Source organism: Phyllostomus hastatus, unplaced genomic scaffold, assembly GCF_019186645.2.
Source record: "Phyllostomus hastatus isolate PE091 unplaced genomic scaffold, TTU_PhHast_1.1 phas_scaffold_1674, whole genome shotgun sequence".
NCBI classification, from domain to species: Eukaryota; Metazoa; Chordata; class Mammalia; order Chiroptera; family Phyllostomidae; genus Phyllostomus; species Phyllostomus hastatus.
In genome coordinates, this window is record NW_025334011.1 from 7,837,613 (window position 1) to 7,863,180 (window position 25,568).

Below are 25,568 nucleotides of genomic sequence, written 5' to 3' on the forward strand. Positions count from 1 at the left end.
AGAGAGGGAAGGGAGGGAGACAGATAGAGAGAGACATCAATGTGCGGTTGCTGGGGGTCATGGCCTGCAACCCAGGCATGTACCCTGACTGGGAATCGAACCTGCAACACTTTGGTTTGCAGCCCACGCTCAATCCACTGAGTTACACCAGCCAGGGCCCAATATTTATTTTTAATAAAAATATTTCTCAGCTTTGTAACTTATTTTTCATGTCCAATAGAGTACTAAATGACCTTCCTCTCAAAGAACAAAATTTATTCTCATCAAGGAGATTTCAAAAAGGATCTGTTCTTTGTGTGGCATGGCAGATAGTGAGCAATTGTTTTCCTATATCTGTTGTTCTTAATTAATTTTTTATCTGCTCCTAAATATGTAAAATCATAGAGAAAAAGTGATATAAAAGGCTTTATAAAAATGTATGCTTTCTCCCAAGGTGTTATTTTGTAGGAACAGTATGGGTGTGTCATGCATGTGAGTGATTAAATAAAACATTTTACTTTATGTATTTCTGAAAAGGATCTGTGTTGAGAGATAAATTCTGCTTCTAAGATGGAAGAGAAACATGTGTGGAAAAATGAGACTACTTTACCTTAAACAAAGTACTGCTTCAAGTCTGCTTTTCTCAGTTTCTCAAAGCTATAATGAATTATTTTATTCTTCATATGAATACACAAATGGTTTTGATGGTTGTAAGTATAGTTCATTTACTTCTTATTGATTACATTACTTGAAAAACATTTTAATTATTTTTTAAAGATTTTATTTATTTATTTTTAGAGAGGGAAGGAAGAGAGGGAGAAGGAGAGAGAGAGAGAGAAACATCAATGTGCAGTTGCTGGGGGTCATGGCCTGCAACACAGGCATGTACCCTGACTGGGAATTGAACCTGTGACACTTTAGTTTGCAGCCCGTGCTCAATCCACTGAGCTATGCCAGCCAGGGCAAAACATTTTAATTCTTAACAAATAATTAGATGTCACAATTTTGTGATAAATGTTTAATTATTTTTTATTAAAATTTTAAGTATGGAGTATTTATTTGTTTATAATATAAAATTACATTAAAAATACCAATTAAGCTTACCATTCCTTACCCCCAGGCATGCACACATGTCCTCCTGCACCGCCCTCTCTCTGTGGGGTGCATCCTGGGGCCACAGGTCCAGCCAGCCCCTGCTTAGTTTCCTGAGTGAAGTGAGAGGGAGCCCCACCAGGGTGAAAAAGCAGGAGTTGCTCCCAGAGAGGCCTGAGATTGCCAGAGACGCCCATCCCCCATTCACAATGCAGCCTGCTTTGGCAAAGTGAATTTTGTGCTGAAGGCAATAAAGATATTAATGTGAAATTTGAAAATCCAAACTTATATGCAGTTGTTTTGGAGAAAGTGATAATTTTAAACATTTAAATGAAATTGAATTTTGTCACTGTATTGACCTGAATAATTCCAAGTGTAAAAGAACAGACAGATCAATTTTATGTTGTTTATGAAAAGGAGAATCTGGCCAGTCATAGCCAAGGTTAACAAAAGAAAGGGCAAAGCTTAATTGGCTTAGTGTGGACTTGAATAATTTTGATGTTTCTCTGAGATGATGAACAACATGTGTGGTGATTAGGATGTCAATTTACCAGAAGTAGATGGAGCAGATGATGATTCACAAGACAGTGATGATAAAAAAATTGCCAGATCTGGAGTAAGGAATGTTGCCCTTACCATATTCTGAGAAAGAAAAATAACTTCTCTGCAAGATTTCATAATTGAGAGAATTCCTGAGTTGATAGCTCTAAAGGTAGATGCTTCATTTGCCTCCTTTAATCCATTTTTCAAACTGTTCATTTTCTTTAAGGCTTCACTAAGGGTTCATGCATACAAATGTATGGGGCAAGTTAAGACAGCTAAGGCAACAGCCTTATGCATAAACATTTCCCAGACTTCCATGATGCTGTTGAGGTCTTAAGCAATGGATAAAGCATTTGTGATCATTAAAAACATTTCACCTAAGTCTCCTTTACATTATAGCATAGATACTGACATGATAGGAAGCTCTTGGATTACAGAAAGATAACTAAGTTTTATATTTTACAACATGGACCCAAGCTGTCTGAAAAAATTGGTTGATTCCTTAAAGTGGTAAACTGTTGTTCCTCTGGTACATTCCTCAGGATTATTCCACTAAAGTTTTGTTTTTCAAAACATTTACTTCACATTATTGTCCATGTGATTACTTGTCTGTATTCCAAATGTATCTTAGCTAAAACTAACGAATGCCTTAACTTAGAGGGTTTTTAAAGCCTGTACATTTGTTTTTATTTGACCCTCAAACTTTTATATCTCCCGGCATGGAGGACAAGCAAAGACTGTATATTGCTGCTTGAGAGTCTTTACACTTAGCCCAGATCTGTACTGGTACTGTCAGTATGGCAAATGAGTCCATGCAATTGGTAATACACCACTGGATGATTTATTTATTTATTTCTGATCCAGCTTATACCAGTGCCAAAAACTTCAATTTATGTTCATAAAATGGAGATATTCTAAAGATTTTATTTATTTATTAAAAGAGGGAAAGGGAGGGAGAAAGAAAGAGAGGTAAACATCAATGTGTGGTTGCCACTCACGTGCCCCCTCTGGGGACCTGGCCTGCAACCCAGCCATGTGCCCTGACTGGGAATTGAACCGGTGACTTTTTGGTTTGCAGGCTGGTGTTCAATCCACTGAGTCACAGTGGGGCTTTTTTAAATGTCTGCATTCTTTCTAATAAACTGTTGGAAGACTTAAAAAAATGCAAGTAATTCATTTGCCCTTGGAGTAACTGTCACCATTTAGAGCAATTAAAAAGAAGACATCTAAGTTTTGTATTTTATTTCAAATTTTAAAATCATTTTAAGTACATCATTTAAATGTAGAAAAGCATTACAGAGCTACATGATAGAAAGGACCTGGATATCCCAAATGAGCCCTGAACTAGCGCCTCCAGACTTGAATGTGAAATGACTCAGCCTCTGACTTCTTTATGTATTATATTTGAATCTCTGTTACACATTCCAAACCAACATCCTAACTAAAATGGAATTTGATATTAGAAATAGGGTGAATGAAGTGGCATAAACTACACATGTGGCACAATATATTTAGCGGGTGAGAAGCAGGAGGAAGAAAACAGAGACGTAGATATTGGAGGTTAAAAGCTGTTGGACCTAATCCCTGGCTGGCGTAGCTCAGAGGATTGAGCACAGGCTGAGAACCAGAGCATCGCAGGTTCGATTCCCAGTCAGGGCACATGCCTGGGTTGCAGGCCATGGCCCCCAGCAACTGCACATTGATGTTTCTCTTGTTCTCTCTCTCTTTCTGCCTCCCTTCCCTCTCTGAAAATAAATAACATTTAAATAACATCTTTTAAAAAAAGCGGTTGGACCTCTGGTGTGCTGAGGCAAAGCACTGAAATAATTGTTGCTCACAGTATTTTAGAAGGCAGACCACATAGTAACCAAAACCCCAAATAACATCAGGGGAAATCATAGGAAAGCTGCAGAATCTTGACGTGTGTTGGCCGCTTCTTGTTCTTCCAGTAAAATCCTGTGACAGAGATGGACCCAGGCTAGAGTTAAGCTGTCTGCAAGCAGAGGTAGAAAGGAGTACAGTCTGTTAAAAGAGGCTCTTTTTGTCAGGTTAGCGAAATAATTTCACTGTGAGTCCTATAATTTGAGGCTTTTAAGGGTTGAAAAAGTCAACCTATTCTGTGCTCCAAACCAAAGCAATTATAATTGGTAGCTTCAAAGCCACTGCCTTAGTAGGAGATAAGCTCAATGCCCTGCCAGATTTGGGAGCCAGACCAGAGGCAAAATCAAATTAAGGGTATTGGTTTTCCACCCAAACAAAATGATTCAGATAGCCTGGATGTAGCTTCCATCCAGAGAGGCGGTTAGCAAAGTACACAGGGTAATAAGGAAAAGACAAGCATCTTCTGGCTTAAAGACTACAGCTAGATTAGATCTTTGGCTATAGTTACTTACATATGGAATTAATCCAAAACAAATTGCCTGGAAGCTTGCTAAGGTTTTGAGGGAATTGTATAGATAAAGAACAACAACATAGCCTACAAAAAGCCTGTAATTGTTTAACCTATTAGGGAATCCCTGGGCTGCCAAATCTGGACCAGCAAAAACAATGCAGTCTCTAAGAAGAGCAGTCCTTATAATACCTACTTGATTCATGGCAAAGGAGGACAAAAAATAGCAAAGCACCTTGCAGGGGGTAGAACTATGGACTTTGGAAGGAAATGGGCATTTCTTCCCAGAAAGCAGAATCAATAGCTTCCAGATGAGACTAACCAATAAAATTACCTTATTGTTGGATCAGGGAATATTTGTCACTCCTACCCAGTAGGATTTCATTTTTGCCATGGCCCAGTGACTGCTGTACACTTTCCAATGCCCCTTGCTCAGTAGGGTGCATTTAGTTTGCTAGATCTACCTTCTCCACAAGCCTTAAGTACTGAATGTGTTGAGGGCAGATAAACCTATGTTTTAGTCTATAGTGTACAGAACCATGAGACTCCACATCCATGCTGAATTGGATGGGTCACATAACCAGAAGAGAGAGACTTTTAGCTGGGCACAGTAACCAATGGGACTTTGGAATTTTCTCCCGTGTGGAGGTGATCAAAATATTCTATGTGAAGGAGAGAGGTTCATATGAATGAATGGCAAATAATGATGGTTGTGTTCAAATATTTATTCTCTCCTTCTTTACCAGAGATATAGCCCCTGATTTTTCACTTTGTGCAGGACTGCTAAAAATAAAGTGATTTTTCTTGTCTTCCTTTCAGTTAGATGTGGCCACAGAACAAATATTTGGACAATGGGATTTAAGAAGACTTGGTGGATGCAAAATCTGGGAGGTATTAAAAAGGAAAATGTGTTGCATCTATCACCTTTTCTCTTTCCCATTTTTTGGAACATGGGTGAGGTAGTGAGCTACTTTGGAATGATAAGGATGGTTTTGGTGGAGAGGGAGAGCAATAAGATAGCATGGACATTTGTATTGAGTAACTTTGCACAGCTGAGCCACCATGCTAGCCCTGTATTGCCTATCTCAGGAATATTTCACAAGGGGGAAATAATCTCCTACCACATGGAGAATGTTGATATTATGGGTCTAGAATTAGTCAACTATTACTATACAACAATATAAGAATTTCAGTGGCATACAAAAATAAGCATTTATTTTTTGCTCATGGTTTTATGGGTTGGCTGGAACAGCTATCTTTTGTACTTCAAATAATCTGGTAAATATTGCCTCACATATATTTCCTTCTTATGCTGAGATCATGTCCTAGCCAGAGTGAATATATTGCTTGTAGTTACAAGTTTTGATAGCCAGATAAATGACAGTAGTGAGCTAATCTGCCCTGTGAATGATATACATTTAGGAACTCGTTTAAGTGAAAGAGAAGTTGAATGATGCTTCTAAGGTATAATGTAGTGCTGTACTGTACTGAGAGGGAGCAGATGACACTTATTGCTAATGTTAGTATTTCTGCACAAAATCCTATTATTTTGACATTTCTCAGTCTAGAACTGTAAAAGGTCTGGGATTTTACTCTACCTGCACACTAATGAGTTAGCCGGCTATAGTTTTATAGATGCTGGCAGGGGACCAAGACTCCTGGGTCAGAGATGAAGGAAAATATTTTATTCACAGTATTTGCAGCAACATAGTATCAGCCTTTTTTGCACCTGTTCTATCAGCCTGAGTTCTTGAGAATACAAAGAAGGTGGGTTGATATTTGTACACTCAGTAGTTTGCATTACAACAGAAGAATTCAGAGCACAAGAGAGCCCACTTTTCTTTATAGTAGGCAGCAAGCACACCTGCCTGTTACTCCAGAGGCAAGTCATTGTCTTTATCTTCCAAGAGTAAGTCTGCCTGTTACTCCAGAGTAAAACACTGTGTCTTTCAAGTCTGTTCACTATACAAATATACTTGATAACATATTCTGGAGTAAAGTACAGTCAATATTTCTGCTAGCAACACAGATAGAAATGAGAAACCCATGGAGAATTGTCTCCCAAACTATTCTTGCCAAAAAGTCATTGATAATGACATATTAATTCTTATTGTAATGGACACTTTATCTGCTTATCTAACTTGGTCTCTTACAACTTATAGCACTGTTGTCATTTCCCCTGTTGTGACTTTAATTGTGACTTTTTCCTAGGCTTCTTACTCCTTTCACCTTTAAAAAAATCATTTACTCATCAAATATATTTTGAGCACTTTGCTCCAGGTAGTGTTGTAGGTGCGGCAAAGTGGAAAAGAAAGCACCTTAGCTTTTATAAAGTTTGCAGACTAGTTGGAGGAGTAAGATAATAAAATAATATATGCTAGATGATGGAAGTGCTAAGGAGAAAATTAACTCAAGGAAAAGGATTATGTGAATAAGGAGTTTAGGGTGTACTGCAATTTCAGAACTAAAATGAAAATATGAAGAATGTGAACAAACCTTGAGGCTATGCGGGGCAGGGTGGATGGGAGAGCTCTAGAAAAAACAAGGGGAAATGCAAGGCTCTGAACCTGGGCTGGGCCTCCTGTGTCTGAGGAATAGAGGGGAGGCTACTGTTGCTTGTCTGTTTTATGTACAACTTCCAAAGGTCATCTCAATGCTGACAATCTGAATTTAATTGTTTTTTCTCCTACAAATGTATGGTTTAATGTGTGTATGTGGGTGTGTTACATGCCTTTTCTACCTTTATTTTCTATTTTTATGCTTACATATGGATGCATCCATTTGTAAGCATAAAAGTAGAGAATTTTCCAAAAGCTTATGTAGTTTTTCTAAGAAAATTTTATTGAGTAATATTTTTCTTTCTCCACTGATATGAAATATTACCTTTTTTATAAAGTAAATTCTTGTCTGAGTTAAGTATTTATTTTTGTACTTTTTTCTGTTCTGTTACTCTGTTTGTCTTTTTAATTATCAACTTGTTTTTTAAATTCATTATGAGATATTTTAATTATTATGATTTTTAAAGAAATTTATAGACTTCCCCCTTATTTTCCCAATCAAAATGTACAGTTCTTATGTACAATTTCATATCTTTTAGGTATTTTAATTTATATAGCACTCCATAGGTGATAGGTAGATAGATGTGACAAGTTATTTCATACATGAATGTGGTTTGTTTATTAATTTATTTAAATAGTCTTTTATGTTCTTCAATAGATAAAGTACAATAATGTGTTGCTTTGGTTATTGAGTTTATACTAGGTCTTTTTTTTCTTTTCAATTGGTAGTTCAAATGACATTATTTTATTTTATAATTCTTTAACAGTGTTTACACTATCTATCTTTTTAAACATTAAATTTGTAATTTACTACTATACAAGATAGTTTTCAGGCAATTTTTCTGACTTATTTTGGTAAAGAACTACATTATTTACCATTTAAAATTTGTCTTGCCCCCTTCAATTTTTATATGACCTATTTCTCTCTATTTTCTACTTTTTTTATTAGTACATTAAGAACAATGTAAAACTATAGTGATGGTCCTGGGAATCTTTATCTTGTTCCTTACTCTAAAGAGAAGGCTTTTCATGTGTCCTCATTAAGCATAATAAGGATACTTGTTTTGAGTCATATACTTTTACAAATTAAAGAAAATATTTACTGTGATACTGTTACTGAACCAAACCAAACAAGGGCCTGCCTATTGGATATGCAGCAAAGACAAACACTGAACATCAAGGTTTGCAATGGAATTATTAAATGCATTTTATTTGCAGGGCACCATGCAAGGAGAACAGGAAGCTATCTATCTGGCTGTAAAAACCTGTGGGGGTGCAGCAGCAGGAGAAACTGCCAGTCTCAAAGGAGAGTCCATTGGGGGTGGCCCATGGGGTCCTAGAACATACACAAATCCACCCACCCAGGAATCCGCACCTGGGAAACACTTCAAAGGGCACAATTTGTGTGGGGGAAGTGACTGAAAATGGGGCAAGAGCCAAGCAAGCGGCATTGTTACCTCTCTGACCCTTCCCCCACAGACAGTGCCACAAGGCAGCAGTGCGAGTTGCCCCGCCCTGGAGAATACCTAAGGTTCTGTCCCTTACAACATAACAGGTGCACAGAAACAAAGAAATATGGTCCAAATAAAAGAACAGATCAGACCTCCAGAAAAAGAACTAAGTGATGAGGAAATAGCCAACCTATAAGATGCAGAGTTCAAAACGCTGGTAATCAGGATGCTCACAGAAACGAATGATTTCAGCAACAAAATAAAGGAAGAAGTGAAGGCTATCCAAAGTGAAATAAAGCAAAATATACAGGGAACCAATAGTGACAGGAAGGAAACTGTAACTCAAATCAAAGATTTGGAACAAAAGGAAGAAATAAACATTCAACCAAAACAGAATGAAGAAACAAGAATTTTTAAAAAATGAGGGGGGCTTAGGAACCTCTGGGACCAGATTTAATGTCCCAATATCTGAATCATGGGGTGCCAGAAGGAGAAGAAGAAGAGCAAGAAATTGAAAAGTTATTTGAAAAAAATAATGAAGAAAAACTTCCCCAATCTGGCAAAGAAACCAGACATGCAAGTCCAGGAAACTCAGAGAGCCCCAGACAAGCTGAACCCAAAGAGGAACACACCAAGACACATAATAATTAAACTGAAAACATTAAAAATAAGGAGAGAATCCTAAAAGCAGCAAGAGAAAAGCAGAGAATCACCTACAAAGGAGTTCCCATAAGACTATCAGCCAATTTCTCAAAGGAAAACTTGCAGGCAAGAAGGGACTGGAAGGAAGTATTCAAAGTCATGAAAAGCAAGGACCTGCAACCTAGATTACTCTATCCAGCAAAACTATCATTTAGAATAGAAGGGCAGATAAAACGCTTCCCAGATAAGGTCAAGTAAAACGAGTTCATCATCACCAAGCCCTTATTATATGAAATGTTAAAGGGACTTTTTTAAGAAAAAGAAAATAAAACATATGAACAGTAAAATGACAACAAACAACTATCAACAACTGAACCTAAAAAAGCAAAAACAAAATCAAAACAAACTAAGAAAACAACTAGAACAGGAACACAATAACAGAAAAGTAGATCACTTGGAGGGTTATCAGCAGGGAGGGGGAAGGCGGGTGTAGGGGGAAAAGTACAGTGAATAAGAAGCATAAATGGTAGGAACAAAATAGGCAGGGGGAGGTTAAGAATAGTATAAAAATAGAGAAGCCAAAGAACTTACATGTACAACCCATGAACAAGAACTAAAGGCAGGGAATGCTGGAGGGAACCGGGGTACCAGGTGAAGGGAGATAAAGGGGAGAAAAAATGGGACAACTGTAACAGCATAATCAGTAAAATATACTTAAAAATAAATAAAATTGGAACTCTACTATGGCTTTTAATCAAGGGTTTTTGAAGGCTAAAGTTGAGGATTAGAGATTGGAGAGAATAGGCTAGTATGTGGAAGCAGGGGCAGTGCAGGCTTTGATTGGAGAACTTTGCAACTTGGCCCTTTTTGTTAAGATATGGCAAGGGGCCTCAGCGCCAGATCTTTCTGCAGAGTGGACACTTCCTTCTGAAAGGGCTCTGGTCATGTCTAGGTCTTTTGGTTCTGTGATGAAGGTGAAACTTTGGTTTTTGGTGCAGCTGGTGGTCAAAATTCTTTCCTCTGTTCCTACTTCTGCTGTATAACTTGTGATTTTGGTCTGCAGTCTCTGAAAGGCAACTCAGTATCTTGTTGGATAGGACCATTTTGAGCTGAGATTACACTATCAAGAATTTAAAGAGTCACTAATGGAAGATGAATTTTGTTAAACATACTTGTCGGCATCTATTGAGATCATATGGTTTACTTGGGTATAGTTTATGTGGTTGTTACACTAATAAAGTTCCCATTACTGAGTCATCATTGTATTTCAGATGTGTGTTTTTGTTAATGTGGTATTAAACTGGCATTTTAAAAAACTTTCAGGTCTTTTATTCTTTTTTTTATAAGTTTATGTTTTAAATGTAAATGCATCTATTGTATATGACTGTCCCCTTTTTTTAAAAGATTTTATTTATTTATTTTTTAGAGAGGGAAGGGAGGGAGAAAGAGAGAGAGACATCAATGTGCGGTTGCTGGGGGTCATGGCCTGGAACCCAGGCATGTGCCCTGACTGGGAATTGAGCCTGCGACACTTTGGTTTGCAGCCCGCACTCAATCCACTGAGCTACGCCAGCCAGGGCTTCAGGTCTTTTATTCTTTAACTCTGCTGGAAGTTTTAAAAGACATCACTCCCTTCAATGTCGGTGTTGCACACTGAAATTCGCAGAAGGAAGACTTTGAGATAGAGGTCAGCATGCTGGGCGTGTATTAGGGAGTGACTCACTTGAGAACAGTGCTGTGGAAGGGAGGCTAAGGAAGTAGGAATGCGCAGAGAGAGAGACTTGAAGGTGTGGAGTTGATCAATGAAGGTCTCAGCCTTGCCCTACTGGGGCCCTGAAGTTGTGCATACATAGCCATGTGTCTTGTGGGGAGGGCCATAGTTTTTCAGATTTTTCAAGGGCTTTGTGATCCAAAAACTAATTAAGCATTATGGTGCAGAAATTCCTCCTTTTATGTAACTTCATTCTATAAAATCAATGCATTCATCCTAGTGTAAGGATTCAGAACAAGCTACCCCAATATATATGTGTCAGTGCTGTGCAGAAGATTATTTTGAACTATAGGCAACTGAGACCCTGTGGGCTCAACAGCACCTTCTGTTCTCCTCTAACTATTCAAAAGAATTTAAGAGCATGGCCCATGGTAACAGTTATCACCAGAAATAATATTTAATCTATGTATGTGGCTGACAGGGCAAACTAATAATCACTGAACATGTTCTTTTCATGCAATTACCTTCTGAAGCCTCAAATTGCATTACCTTATCCTTAGCTCAGAATGTCTTATATACCTCAATTTCCCTATTTCTGAACCTGTCATGTATGTGGGGTCTCTTACTATTTCAGGTATATGAGGTTCCTATACATAGGACAGGGTCTGTCCAGAAAAAGTCCAGCCATCCTTAACATAATGAGAACAGCCTGCAGCCCTGGAGAGTGGACTGGAATGTGCATGTGTGAACAATGGCAACTTTACTGAACTAGTCAGTGGGGGCAGTAGATGCCGTTGAGTGATCATGTGTATTGTGTGAGCACACTCAAATTGACTGAGCAAGTAGAGGAATTAATCTGCATCAAATTTTGCATTAAGCTTGAACATTCCTCCATGGAAACTATTTGGATGATTCAGAAAGCTGCAGCTATGGATAGGTTATTGGCAGCTTCATCATGACAGTATGCCTGCTCATGTGTCATGTCTTCTGCAGAACTTTTTGGTGAAACATCAAATTATCCAGGTGACTTAGCCTTGCTACAGCCCAGATTTGGCATCCTGTAACTTTTGGCTTTTCCCAAAACTAAACTCTTCCCTTTGAAAGGGAAGAGATTTCAGACAGTGAAGGAGATTCAGGAAAATAGGACGGGGCTGCTGATGGCTATTGGGAGAACTGTGTGAGGTCCCAAGGTCCCTACTTTGAAGGCAAATGAGGAGTCATTGTTCTATGTACAATGTTTCTTGTATCTTCTTCAATAAATGCCTCCATTTTTCATATTACATAGCTGGATACCTTCTGGACAGATGTTGTATGTATGAAATTAAATTTGGTCATTTTCTCTTGCCATTCAGTCTCATGTCTTTGAATATTAGAGTGGCCAAAAGAACTTTACAGGTAGAGGAAAGTTTCTTCCCCGACACTGCCTACTAATTTTTCCAATGATTAGCCTCACTTCCTTCTAAATAGGCAATTATTTTCTCTTATATTGCTTAGTGACCACAGTGTCATTAACCTCAGTTAATAAGCTCCTTTTAGTTTTAACATCCTCCTCCCAGTGCATACCCTTCCCCACTTTGCTAGTCAGTTTCCTGTTCTCTTGCCAATGTCAACTCTCAAACAATTTAGGCTGCAATAGAGAACGAAAGGCATTTATTTGACCAAGGGACTGTATCCTGGGAGGCATAGATTTAGGTAGCAGCTCAAATTGTGCTCCAGGAAAGACCTAATCAGAGCACATAAAGGCAAAAACTATTTTTAAAAAAGAAACTTTTCCTGTTGGCTACCTGTCATGGTGTGATGGCTTTTCAAAAATGATGGGTGAGATCTACATGGTAGAACTTAGAGCTAAGCAAGTTCTAGGATGTCTTTCAATGTCAAAAAGGGAAATCTAAGAGTTCCGACCTCTTCTAAGTCCTCTATGCAAATGAAGGATGCTGGCTGGTGAAATAGACTACCTCCTTTCAAGGTTGAGAGTGCAGATGGTCTAGTTGCTGTGGTAAGAAGGGAAAGTTCAGAATGCAGTTTTAAGGCTGTTTTGAAAGTTTAAAATTTCTGAACTGGGACCAGCATAAGGCAAACCTCTTTCTGGCCTATGGATCCACTTTTGTTCTCTTGACAGAAATTTCCATTCACGCCAGGTAAACTTTTTAGAGTGCAAATTATACTAGGATGTTCCCTTAACTTAATTATACCACTGGGTCATCAGGATAAGTTCTAGCTCCTTCACATGACATACAAGGCTCTTCATGATCTAATGTTGATTGATCTCTGTGGCTTCACCTGCTCTTACTCAGTCCTCATGTTTTAGGAGGGCGATATATACCTGCTATGTGTCTTGTAGTTTTGTTCATGCTATTCTCTCTACTTGTATTGCCCCACTTTATGGCAATCGTGCAGATTTTATTTCTCACCCAATTTATTTTTTCACTTGGGAGATCTCAGCTTTTAGTGCTTCTTTTATGGTACTCTGTAATACATGTCGACAGCTGAGTGTTGTCTGCTGGTGAAAGTGTCAAAAACCTTAGGGGCTATATTGTTGACTGCTGACTCAGTATTACTCATCGTATTTATGAATGGCTAGGGACTCTGTTATTCTTCTGATCACAAACTCTAATCATCATCCCATTAATATAATAAGTTTGAAAAGTTTATAGAGGGTATTAAAGTACAATACAGTTGGTTGAGTTTACCCTTCAGATGCTACTTAATATATTTTGTGGTAAGTATACATTTGTAGTTACTATAATATAAACACAACATTGAATATTTAAGATAACTTTCTTTTAACCTGGATATTTAGAAAAGTTCTTTACCCTTCTCTTGCTAAGACAACTAGACCCTGACAGAAAATTGATGCAATCACCAACACCTAAAGCTGAGAATGCAATGAGTGTCCTGCTATGTTTAGGTGTTAGTGACTCAATTTAGCAGTCGATAGAATTTATTTTCAGCTTCAAGTAGTTCTTAGAATTCAAGTTGTGGTTGGTTGATTATTTTATTGAAATTGTGCCGTATTCATGTAGAAACTTATCAAACATATGTCTAAATGAGAGTCCTTGGTGCCCTGGGATTTTCCTACACTTGTATAACAATTATAAGGCAGTTACAGATCCTGGGACAGAAACAGATCCCAACTAATTTCCTGTCTCCCCATGGCTAGGATGAAACTAAAACACTGGCAGAGTAGCTTTATATATGTTTTTGGAGTTTTAGGTCAAGATAATAAATTTCACATCTTCCTTGGATACACTCTACAAATATTCCAATCCTTTTGTAGATGGTCTTATATTTGAATTGGGCAAAAATATGTCACCTGCATGTCTGTGTTTTGTTTTGATTTTTAGTTAAAGTTTGCATGATGGCATGGTGACTGTTCCTTTACTTTCCTACCTTAGTCTAATTTTTTATTTGTCATGATGTTTTTCAATAAATTTCTGTTTTGAAGCTACAAGGAAATGTTAGTTTTTAAAGTTTTATTTTGCTCTGAATTTTCACATGAAAATGGTTTTATTATTAATTTTGTTATTTTTATTAGTCTCTTATTATTAGTATTCACAAATACAATAGAATTATTTTATTTTCTCTCTTCATTTTTGTTTTTATAAAATTTCCTTATTGGTTAATGATGTTAAAAATTAACCAAATCTGATTCTTGATGTAATTTCATGATTTTTTGATGCAAAGATAGAAAAGGTTTATTCCTAAAAACAGATAATTGAATACTACTCAATAATTTTATTAAAGAAAATAATATGTCCAACTGAATTTAGACATTTATTTTTTAAACAATTTAAAATTATGTTCCTAAGTGATAATTATATTTTTAATTTTCCAGAATGACATGAAATTAAATAAAATAATTTATCAGTGTTTTCTATTTTACTAAACATATGCTTGATTTTCAAATTTTCAAAGTGTTTTTATCTTATATAATTTCTAAAAATGCCAACACCTAAAAGACACTGATAAACTAATTATCTGAAGTTAGAAAGACCCATTACTCAAGTACTTTATATTTAACTCAATTCAATATTTATAGATAACTGATTTTTCACCAAAATGTGCAACTTCTTTGTCAAAAGTATAAGGTTCTTTGATTCATAAGATTGACTACTTTGCCATTAATTGGGCAACATGATAGGAAACAACTCCAATGGCTTTTTTGTGCCCTTACAGTTTCTCTCGTCCTCTGCCCAAATGCCTTATTTGCCTGGAAAATGTATGCAGTACAGCAGTAGAGCAAAGTAACCAATGTTGGCACAAAATTTAAAAAACCTTATTTTGGGATTGCTTAAAACAGTGTCATATCAATCCTGAGAACCTAATATCAGAATTAATTATTAAATCCAGAAAAAAAGACACCTTACATAACCTTTAATTTTGCAGGCCTATATAAAAACTTACCAATACTGTACTTAACACCAAAGAAGAGAGTAGAAAAATTGCCTTTTCAAATATGCTATAATACATTGACATTTATATCAAATACAAGAGAAAACATGAATCCAGGTTAGTATACCAAAAAGTTTTCATTGCAAATGGATAATTTCACAGAAGTAGTAACAATACTAATTTAATATCACACTGCTTAGAATCACTGAAGAGAAATAATTGGAAGAATATTATTTATTCTATAGAAGCTCTCAATTGAACTACTGAGGATACAATGTTTGAAGTGGTAAAGGAATACTTGAAACAAATCAAATACTAGTGAAACACTATATCTTTTTTTCAGCACTGATGCTGGGTTGCAGGAAAGTATAACAAAACTTACACCAAGAGTTCTTTTCAAACCCCAGAATTTAGAATTACATTATTTAATTAATATTAGTGACTTTACATAGATCAATATATGCATAAAATATGATTAGAACTCTACTTTATGCTGAAGTGCATTAGTTGCTCAAGAAGATTTAGGGAAAACTTTATAAAATAATTGATTGTGCATATATTTAGAAAGAGAGAGAAGTGAGGAGAGGGAGGAAGAGAGGGAGGGGGTGGGAAATTGATAGGAGTGGAAGGAAGAGGGGAAGGGGCTTGTTTCTCACTTTGCACCTTTTAAAAAGGGATTGTTATTGGCATTCAAAATAGTGTACTTGACTGATGTTTTTTTCTGCTTCTAAGGTGTTTAATTAAAATATTTTAACCTGTACTGATAAAGTCAGTGAGAAAATTTGAACCCTGAAGCATTATGACGAGCAAAGTAAAATCGTTGTAGGCTCAGGGAAACCTTTAGTTTGTTAACATACTTGAAGGTTCAAAATTAGCATCACCACAAGAGTGTTCACTGTTATATTTGTCACAGGAAAAGAAGGAAGACTTTTCAAATACTGATTTCACCATTGAAATATAATTTAAATAGAGTATCTGAATTCTGGTAGTTCTGTAAAAGAGCTATTTCAATAATTAAAATGTAAGAAATATATATATTCATTTGCTACCATCTTTTATGTGAACAGCATTTTTTGAAGAGGGTGTCCTTCCTGCATTGTATGTTCTTGGCTTCTTTGTAATAAATTAATTGTCCACATATGTGTAGGTTTAATTCTTGGCTTTCAATTCTGTTCCATTGATTTGTGTATCTGTATTTGCCACCGTATGCCACTGCCATTCTGTTTTATTTATTATAGGTTTGTTTTATAGTTTAAAATAATATCAAGGAGCATGATACCTTCAGCTTTGTTCTTTATCAAGATTTCTTTGGCTATTTGGGATCTTTTGTGGTTCCATGCAAATTTTAGTGTTATTTGTGCTAATTCTATAAAAAAATTCCTTGGGAATTATTATAGGGAATTTCACTGAATCTGTAGATTGCTTTGCATAGTAAGGACATTTTAACAATATTAATTCTTCCAATCCATGATCATGAAATATCTTTCTGTTTATTTGTGTCTTCCTCAATTTCTTTCATTAGTATCTTATAGTATTTAACTCACCATCTTGGTTAAATTTATTCTTAGGTATTTTATTTTTTTGTTGCAATTGTGAATGGGATTGTTTCTTAATTTCTACTTCTGATAGTTCATTTTTAGTGTATAGGAATGGCACAGATTTCTGTGTAGTGATTTCATATCCTGCTACTCTACTGAATTTATTTATTATTTATTTGATTCTATCTTTTGGCTTTCCTATGTACAGTATCATGTCATCTGTATATAGTGACAGTTTTATTTCTTTTCTGATTTGGAATATTTTAATTGCTTTTTCTTGCATAATTTGTGTGGCTAGAAATTCTAATAATATGTTGAATAAAAGTGGCAATGGGTGATTTTCTTGGGTTCCTGATCTTAGAGGAAAGGCTTTCAGCTTTTCACTGCTGAGTGTGATGTTAGCTGTGGGTTTGTCATTTAAGGCCTTTATTATGGTGAGGTATGTAATAAAGTTGTTACATGCTTTGTTGATGTTTTTTTAAAGATTTTATTTATTTTATTTTTTATATAAAGAGAAAGGGAAGGAGAAAGAGAGGAAGAGAAACATCAATGTGTGGTTGCCTCCTACATGCCCCCAATGGGGGACCTGGCCCTCAACCCAGGCATGTGCCCTGACAGGGAATCAAACCTGGGACCCTTTGCTTTGCAGGCCCACGCTCAATCCATGGAGCTATACCAGCCAGGGCTGTTGATGGTTTTTATGATAAATAAATGTTGACTTTTCGTACATACTTTTTCTACCTGTAATGAGATGATTACGGTTTTTATCTTTTATTTTGATAATGTGGTGTTATCACATTGATTGATTTGCATATGTAGAACTATCCTTGCATCTTTTGAATAAATCCTGCTTGATCATGGTGTATGATCCAATGTCTTATTGAATTTGGTTTGCTAATATTTTGTTGAGGATTTTTGCATCAATGATATTAGCCTGTAATTTTTTGTGGTACACTTCTCTGGTTTTGGCATCAAGGCAATGCTGGACTCCTAGAATGAGTTTGAGAGCATTCCCTCCTCTTTAATTTTTTGGAAGAGTTTAAGAAGGATTGGTATTAAATCTTTGAATGTTTGGTAGAATTCACCAGGATATATCATCTGATCCTGAATCTTTGTTTTTCGGAGGGTTTTTGGTTCCTTATTTAATCTTCTTACTAGTATAAGTCTATACAAATTTTCTATTCCTTCATGATTTAGTCTTGGAAGACTGCACATATATTTCTAGGCATTTCTTTTAAGTTGCCCAATTTTTTGGTGTATAATTGTTCACATGGATGTCTTATGATCTTTTGTGTTTCTATAGTATCAATTGTAACTTCTATTTTTTCATTCTTGATTTTGTTAATTAGAGTCTTCTCTTTTTTTTTCTTGGTTAGTCAAGCTAAAAGTTTGTCAGTTTTGTTTATCTTTTCAAAAAGCCAGCTTTTAGTTTCATTGATCTTTTTTGTTGTCTTTTCAGTCTCATTTTCATTTGTTTTTTTTCTCTGATCTTTATTATTTCCCTCCTTTTATCGACTTGGGGATCTGTTTGTTCATTTTTCTACCTCCTTTAGGTGTAAAGTTAGATAGTTAATTTGGGATTTTTTCTGTTTCTAGAGGTCGACCTATATTTCTATAAACTTTTCTCTTAGAACTGCTTTTGTTGTCTTCCAGAGATTTTGGTAAGTTGTACTTCTATTTTCATTTGTATGTAGGTATTCTGTTATTTTTCCTTTGATTTCCTCAGTGCCCATTGCTTATCCAACAACATATTGTTTAATCTCTACATCCCCCTGCCCCTAGTTTTTTGATACTGACTTCTAGTTTTATTCCATTGTGGTTAGAGAAAATGTTCCATGTGAGCTCAGTTTTCCTGAGATTTTGTTGTGTTCTAATATGTGATCTGTCCTAGAGAATATTCCATGTGCACTTGAGAAGAATGTGTATTTGTTACTCTTGGATGACATGTTCTATATTTATTTATTGAGTCCATCTAGTTTAAAGTATCATTTAAGGCCAGTGACTCATTTTCTGTCTCTATGATGTATCCATTGATATAAGTGGATTATTAAACAATCATCTATTATTGCAATTTGTCAGTTTCTCCGTTTACATTATTTAATATTTGCTATACATATCTTGGTGATCCTATGTCAGGTACATATATATTTATAAGTGTTATGTATTTTTGCTAGATTGACTCCTTTATCATTGTGTAATACCCATCTTTGAGTTTTTATTATAGTCCTTGCTTTGTCTGTTATGAGTAGAGCCACACCAGCCTTTTTTAAATTTGAAGTATCTTCCTTCATTCCTTTATGTTTAGTCTATTTGTGTCCTTACTCCTGAAGTGAGCCTCTGGTATGCAGCATATAGACAGATGCTGTATTTTTAATCCATTAAGCTATTGCATCTTTTTTGGTTTAATCCTCATTGTACTTTTCCCCATTACCATTTAGTTCCCTTAAATGCCCCTGCACCCAGCAATCGCTACACTGTTGTCCATGCCATGAGTCCTTTTTACTTTTTGTCCAATCCTTCCACCACCTCACCTTCCCCCACTCACTAGCTGGCATCCTGCTCTCCATCTATGAGTCTGTCCCCATTTTCTTGTTAGTTCAGTTTGTTTATTAGAATCCACGTACGATTGAAATCATATAGTATTTGCCTTTCTTTGACTGGCTTATTTCACTTAGCATAATATTCTCCAGGTCCATCTATTCTGTTGCAAAGGGTAAAACTTTCTTTTTTGTGGCCAAGTAATATTTTATTGTGTAAATGTCCCATAATTGTTTTATCCACTCTACTTAAAGAAACTTGGGCTGCTTCCATACCTTGGTGATTGTAAATAACACTACAGTGAACATAGGGATTCTTATATTCTTTTGAATTAGTGTTTTGGGTTCCTTTGGATATATTTCCAGAAGAGGGACCACTGGGTCAAGTGGCAGATCCATTTTTAATGTTTGAGGTATCTGCATACCGCTTTCCACAATGGCTGCACCTGTCTGCATTCCCGCCAGCAGTGCAAAAGGATTCCCCTTTCTCCACATCCTTTCAAGCACTTGTTTGTTGATTTATTGATGATAGCCATTCTGACAGGTGTGAGATGACATTTCATTGTGGTTTATGAGCTATCATAATTATGATTATGTGCTCTGATGACTAGTGCCATTGAACATATTTTTATATGTCCATTGGCCATCTGTATGTCTTCTTTGGAGAAATGTCTATTCATGTTCTTTGCCCATTTTTCATAGTATTGTTTTTTTTTTTTTGGTGTTGAATTTTGTAAGTTCTTTATAAATTTTGGATATTAAGCCCTTCTTAGATGTATTGGCAAATATATTCTCACATTCTGTATGCTGTTTTTCTATGTTGTTCATGGTTTCCTTTACTGTTTAAAAAACTTTTTAGTTTGATGTAGTAGTATTTGTTTACTTTTTCTTTTGTTTTGCTTGCCTTGGGAGATATATCCAGTAAAATATTGCTATAAGCAGTGTCCATGACTTTACTGCCTATGTTTTCTTCTAGGATTTTTATAGTTTCAAGACTAACATTTAAGTCTTTGATTTATTTTGAATTTATTCTTGTGTGTGGTGTAAGAAGGTGATCTAGTTTCATTTTTCTGCAATGTCTATTCAATTTTCCCAACAACATTTATTGAATAGACTACCTTTTTCTAATTTTATGTGCTTGCTACCTCTGTTGAATATTAATTGATTATGAAGTTGTGGGCTTATTTGTGGACTTTTTGTTCTGTTCTGTTGATCTATGTGTCTGCTTTTATGCCAGTCCCATGCTATTCTGATCACTGTGGTCTTGGAGTGGAGCTTCACATTAGGCAACATGATTCCTCCAAATTTGTTCCTCTTTCTCAGGATCACCGTTGCTATGCAGGGCCTTTTGTCATTCTATATAAATTTTTGACATATTTCTTGTTCTGTGAAATATGTCATTGGAATCTTGATAGAAATTGCATTGAATCTATAGATTGCTTTGGGTAGTTTGAACATTTTAATAATTTTAATTCATCCTATCTTTTAACATGGTCTATGCTTCCACTTATTTGTATCTTCTTCAATTTCTTTCTTCAGTGTCTTACAATTTTCTGAGAATAGGTCTTTTTATCCTTGGTTAGATTTACTCCTAGATATTTTCTTCTTTTTGTAGCAATTGTGAATGGGATTATTTTCTTATCTTCCCTTTCTGTTGGTTTGTTATTGGCATAGAAAAATGCAACTGATTTCTAGATATTAATTTTGTATCTTGCTACTTTGGTGAATTCATTGATCAGTTCTAGTAGTTTTCTTTTTGGAATCTTTGGGGTTCTCTATGTACAGTATCATGTCATCTTCAAATAAAGACAGTTTTACTTCTTCCATTTCAGTTTAGATGCCTTTTATTTCTGTTCTTGTCTGATTGTTGTGGCTAGGACTTCCAGTGCTATGTTGAATAAGAGTGGTGAAAACAGACATCCCTCTCTTGTTCCTGATCTTAAGGGGAATGCTTATAGTTGTTGCCTGTTAAGTATGATGCTGGCAGTGGGTTTGTCATATATGGCCTTTCTTATGTTAAAGAATGTTCCCTCTATTCCCACTTTGCTGAGAGTTTTTATCATAAATAGGTGCTAGATTTTATCAAATGATTTTCTACATCTATTGATATGATCATGTGGTTTTTGTCTTAATTTTGTTTATGTGGTGAATCACATTTATTGATTTGTGAATGTTGTATCAACCTTGTTGTATCAACCTTGCTTTCCTAGAATAAATCCCACTTGATGTTGTAGTAAGAGATAAGGAAGGACATTACATAATGATAAATGGAACAATTCAACAAGAGGATCATCTCCTAGTAAACATTTATGCACCCAGTATAGGAGGGCCTAAATATGTAAAGCAAATCTTGATAAACATGAAGGGAGTGATTTACAGAACTACAGTCATAGCCATGGACTTATAATGCCCCACTGACTTCAATGGATAGATCTTCCAGGCAGAAAATCAACAAGGAAACAGTGGCCTTAAACAACACACTAGATCAAATGGATTTAATTTACATCTGTAGATCATTTCATGCCAAAGCAGCAGAATATACACACTTTTCAAGTGCACATGAAATGTTTTCTAGGAATGACCACACGTGAGGATGCAAAACAAGTCTCAATAAACTTAAGAAGATTAAAATTATATCAAGCATCTTCTCTGACCACAATGCTATAAAACTAGAAATCAATCACAAAAAGAACTCTGAAAAACCCACAAAGATTTGGAAGCTAAATAATATGCTATTAAACAATAAATGGGTAAACAACAAGATCAAGGAAGAAATCAAAAGATACCTTGAAATAAATGAAAAGGAGAACATAATAATCCAAAATCTGTGGGACACTGGGAAAGCATTCCTAAGAGGGAAATTCATGGCATTACAGGCCTATCTCAAAAAAACCCAACAAAAAAACAACAACAACCAAGAAAAAGCTCAAATGAATGATCTAACTTCACACTTAAAGGAACTTGAGAATGAACAACAAATAAAGACCAGCATGAGTAGAAGGAAGGAAATCATAAAGATCAGAGCAGAAATAAATGAAATAACATCTGAAAAATGATACAAAAGATCAATACATCCAAGAGCTAGTTCTTTAGAAAGATAAATAAGATCAACAAACCTTTTACCAGACTCATCAAGAAAAAAAGAGAAAGGACACGAAAGAAATAAAATCAGAAATAAAAGAAGAGAAATAACAACTAATACCAAAGAAATAAAAAGAATTGTAAGAAAATATGAAAAACTATATGCCAACAAACAGGACAACTTGGATGAAATGGGTAAATTCCTAGACACATACAATGGACCAAAACTAAATCAGGAAGAATCAGAGAATCTGAATAGACAGATTACACCTAGTGAAATCGAAGTAGCAAAAAAAAAAAAAAACTCCCAACAGACAAAAGCCCTGGACTAGATGGCTTCACAGGTGAATTTTACCAAACTTTCCTACAAGAATTAATACCTCTCCTTCTTAAACAATTTAATAGCATTCAAGAGGAAGGATTCTCAACTTATTTTACAAGGCCAGCATTATCCTAATTCCAAAATCAAATAAAGACACTACAAAGAAAGAAAATTACATGCCAATATCCCTGATTAAGATAGTTGCTTACATTCTCAAGAAAATATTAACAAACTACATATAGCAATGTATTCTGTATCTTTTGATTGGAGAGTTTAGTCCATTTAAATTTAAAGTAAGTAATCATTGATAAGTATGTACTTATTGCCATTTTGTTGTTTGTTTTCCGGGTGTTTTTGTAGTTCTTCTCTGTTCCTTTCTTCTCTTTCTCTCTTCCCTTTTGGTTTTATGGCTTTCTTTAGTGTTAAAAAAGAATTTGAAAAAGCTTTGTTTTGTCAACTTTTTTTTTAATTTTTAAAGATTTTATTTATTTATTTCTAGAGAGAGAGAGAGAGAGAGAGAGAGAGAGAGAGAGAAACATCAATGTGCGGTTGCTGGGGGTTATGGCCTGCAACCCAGGCATGTACCCTGGCTGGGAATTGAACCTGGGACACTTTGGTTCCCAGCCCGTGCTCAATCCACTAAGCTACGCCAGCCAGGGGTCGTTTTGTCAACTTTTATATAGTTTTTTTTTAAAGTAATTGAGAAACACATTGAATGTGTTTCTGTGGTTCACTGAGCAGCTAGAAGGGAGTAGTCTTGCAACCTTGTACCCGGCCCAGCCATCTGCACCTACCCTGTCCCTAATCATGCTCAGTTAATATTCGTTGAGTGAGTGGAGAGTGTATTAGTTTGCTGGGGTTGCTGTAACAAAATACCTGTGACTGGATGGCTTAAACAAGAGAAATTTGTTTTCTCACAGTTTTGGAGGCTTGAAGTCTAAGATCAAGGGATAGGTAAATTTAGTTTCTTCTAAGACTTCTTAGTTTGTAGATGGCAGCCTTCTTGCTGTGAGCAGTCATTCCTGGTGTCCCTTTGTGTGACCAAATTTCTTGTTAGAAGGAACCAATCAGATTGGACCTAACCCACTCATATAACCTTATTCAACCTTAATTACCTGTCTAAAACTTCTATCTCCAAGTAGAGTCACATTCTGAAGTACTGAGGGGTTTGGACCTCAACATGTGAATTTGGGGGCATATCTTAGCTCATAATAGGGCTCTAGTAGTATAATTTAGTGTATTGTAAATGCATATTAAAAACATAATTGAGTTTATATTTTTCTGGGAAGGAACTTTTATTATTTAGTAATGATAAGTTAAACATAGTTCTGTCTGATATACAGTGTAGTTATCAATAGAAATAACTACTTTCTTTTGAACAACTTCCTTTTTAATACTTGATTTGGCATTTTTTTCAATCTTTGACAACATAATTGATTCATTTCTTCCCTCTTTTGACTGTTTTACCCAATTAAAGGAAAGTCCCAGTGATGCATATCTTTTTAAAAAATTATTTTATTGTTCAATTACAGTTGTCTGCATTTGCCTCCCACCACTCCCCTCCACCCCAGCCAAACCCACCTCCCTCCTTTGCTTCCACCCTCCTCTTTGGTTTTGTCCATGTGTCCTTTATAGTAATTCCTAAAAATCCTTCCCCCCACTGTCCCCTCCTCTCTCCCCTCTGGTTACTGTCAGATTGTTCTTAATTTCAGTGTCTCTGGTTATATTTTACTTGCTTTTTTCTTTTGTTGATTATGTTCCAGTTAAAGGTGAGATCATATGGTACTTGTCCCTCAGCATATCTTATATTAATATATTCTTTTCTACACTTTTACCTATTGCTTAAAAAATAGAGAAGGTAAAGTCTAATTTATAATTGACTGCATTGATCTGATAATTACTCAGTGAAAGATTAGTAATATTTAAAGCCTGAGTGTGTTATGTGGAAAATTATTCCTAAGAAACTGACTAGGTCCTGTGGTAAACACTCAGAAATGTGCTAGAGTTGACTTGGGTCTAGCGGGCACAAGAATAGTTGTTGGGGGTAGAAAGTATAAATACACTAGAATAAACATACATGCAATTTCTAGAAGGCCTTGTAGGTCTTCACCCCAAAGAGACATTACCCTGGTGATAGATGTTTGGTGAGGCCTTGACGCAGCAAAACCTGCCTTCTGCCAGGTAGTGCTATAATGTCATGTTTGGTGTATCTATAAGCTTTGTGTTATAACCTCAATTTTTCCCTTACATTAAAGGGGCATGTAGCCTCTGCATGGCTCTGTGGGTTTCTCTCAGTCAATTACACCATCCTTTTGGGGCAAACACACCTTCAGCTATTCATTTCTTTTCTCACTTGTTCCTCTTGATGCAGAGGAATACCCAACAGAATGACTAGACATGAATCCAAATTAGTTTTTTTCTGGATACTCTAATTTCTAGGAAAGAGAAGAAGATAAAATTATTTTTAGAAGTTCTTCTGAGAGTTTGGTCTCTTAGGTTTATAAAGGCCATTGGTATCCCCTATGGAAGTAGCTAAGTTAACATGCTGTTCTTTGGGTAATGATCATTGTAAAATACATCAGATGTTTGGTTTATTGTAGATGACAGAAATTTAATGCCTTTTGGAGTTAAAGCTATTGTTGTTAATATTTTTAACATTAAAAGAGCTGTCAAACCAAGCTGAATGAAAACAATGTGGTACAACAATAAGTTTATAAATAATATAATTAAATTATTTTATTTTACTTGATTACTTGTTATTCAGAGGTTGTGGGGGTAGATTATGGGATTTGTTTGAAGGGGTGTAACACATTTCCCCACATGAAAACATCTGTCTGCATTGGTGTTTTCCATTAGACATCTTCAGAGATGTTAATTTAAATTAAAACAATTCACACTACTCTGTTGATGATTAATTTTAAAATGATGTTTGCATTGTTAGTTGAAGTCAGAGACACCATGAGAAATGTAGTAAGAACAGATGACCATGATGATGCATTTGGTACTTACAGTGTTTACATTAAATCTGCCCCTGGGATGTGTATAGAGATTGAGAGCAGAGGGGAAACTAAAATTGGCACAGGTTATTAGCATGCCCAACTCAGGGAGTCAATGTATACCCTGAGTTCTTCTCATAGGAACTGCAGTCTTGTCAAGTTTCATGTGATTGACATAACATGTACTCACCTATTATTCTATAGAGCAATAAACAGTCAGAATGTAATACCTTTTATTTATATATATATTTAAGAAAAGTTTTAAAATCATACAAACTATTAGAAGAGATCACACTTTTGTCTACTGAACCTTGCATGTCACAAGCATTTCAGTTAA

The 25,568-nt window shown here is 35.7% G+C and overlaps 1 protein-coding gene across 1 annotated transcript in view; it reads left to right on the plus strand.

The window, feature by feature from the left end:
- The window catches only part of CFAP299 (cilia and flagella associated protein 299), a 218,775-nt gene that overhangs the window by 65,928 nt on the left and 127,279 nt on the right, over positions 1-25,568 (plus strand). The gene's annotated exons all lie outside the window — the stretch shown is intronic.